Here is a 1,545-nt window from a genome sequence, read left to right as displayed (position 1 = left end):
GTCCACTTGGTGAAATAATCCATCACCACACAAATGTACCTGTTTCCAGCACGAGTTCGGGGCAATGGACCAGCAATGTCAACGACTACTCTTTCCATTGGTGTGCCAACATGATTTAACTTCATTGGAGCACGTCCCTAATGCTTGGGTCCCCAGCACAACATGTACTGCAGGTTCAGCACCATTCTTCCACATTTTGCCTCATACCAATCCAGTAAAATCTCTGCCATAGGTGACTCAATGTCTTCTTAACTCCAAGGCTATACTCCTGTTGAACTATCATGTGAATGATGTACCACAACTTCTCATAATTTTCTCGGTATAACTGTTTGCCAGGTCGTCACTTTCCCATCTGCAGTTTCCCATCTCTGGACAAGAATACAATCTTCGACCTCCAACTGGTCCCATTGTGCCCAATAGTTCTTTGTCACAGTGCTTAAGCTAGACACCTTCTCCCAAGCAGGGCACAAAACACTTGCTTGTAGAAAATCAATTATTGGCTTCAAATCTTGGTCTTTCTCCTGTTCTGCTTGAATATCAATATTTGGTTCCACTTCACCATCATCAACTTCTTCAGTCACTTTGACTTCAGCTTGATGACACCTGGTTAGTTCAACCTCTCTCCTTTAACACTTACCGGAATTTGGCCTTTGTTGTTCCCAAACGTCATTTTATCAAAGTTAACTACACACTTCCTCAATAGTAAGTAGTCCAACCATAATATGCATGGGTCTTCAATGTCAGCCAAGTATACTTTGTGTCTGTCCGTTATGCTCATGAGCTCAATAGTTACCCACACTGGTCCCCACAACCTTGCAGAATGTCCTGTCCCACCACAAAGCTTCTGTATGGCTTCTGGTACTCCTTTGTGATCTAACACCTTGATACTCACAAGGGTTTGCTGAGATGCAGAATCTATGACAAAGTTGCACTTTTGGCCATCCGGCTTTCCTCTCATGTAGACACTATGTGTGCTTGCCATTTTATACTTAGCTGTTGGGACTTTCACGATGGGGTTTGGTGGGTGTCCCTCAACACCAACCACTACTCGTCTCCACAAGGCGGACTTGTTGGTAGTATTCTTCTTATACTGGCTCCTCATATGTCCTTGTTCTCCACAGTTTCAACAACCTTTCTGGGTAGCAGCATTTCCTGCCGTGGCATCTTTCCTGTATTGAAGTTACCGGCATTGAGCTCTCTTGTGCCCAGGTTTGTTACAGTGCCAGCAAAGTCCTTCAAACTTCTCTGAGAGCTGCCTTTTTCTGGCCTTGAATCCTGATGACTGTACCAACCTCGGTACCTCTGTGCTGGACTTAACATAGGATTCGAATTCAAGAGCTCTGGCCATTGCATCCTGCATAGTAGAGGGGTGTGCTTGCTTTACTTGTATCTTCAGTTGTTGACTATCCAAGACATCTACAAACTGATCCCTCAGCAAAAACTTGAGGAGATAGGGTGGCGCAGTTAGGTAGGCCTTGTGTGCCATACTTTCCAAGTCCCGTCCCAGCTCTTGCAGGCTCTCCCCTTTAGCACAGACTCTCGTCC

Source organism: Limulus polyphemus, unplaced genomic scaffold (genome assembly GCF_000517525.1).
Source record: "Limulus polyphemus unplaced genomic scaffold, Limulus_polyphemus-2.1.2 Scaffold339, whole genome shotgun sequence".
Lineage (NCBI taxonomy): Eukaryota > Metazoa > Arthropoda > Merostomata > Xiphosura > Limulidae > Limulus > Limulus polyphemus.
Note: the sequence above shows the minus strand (reverse complement) of the source record.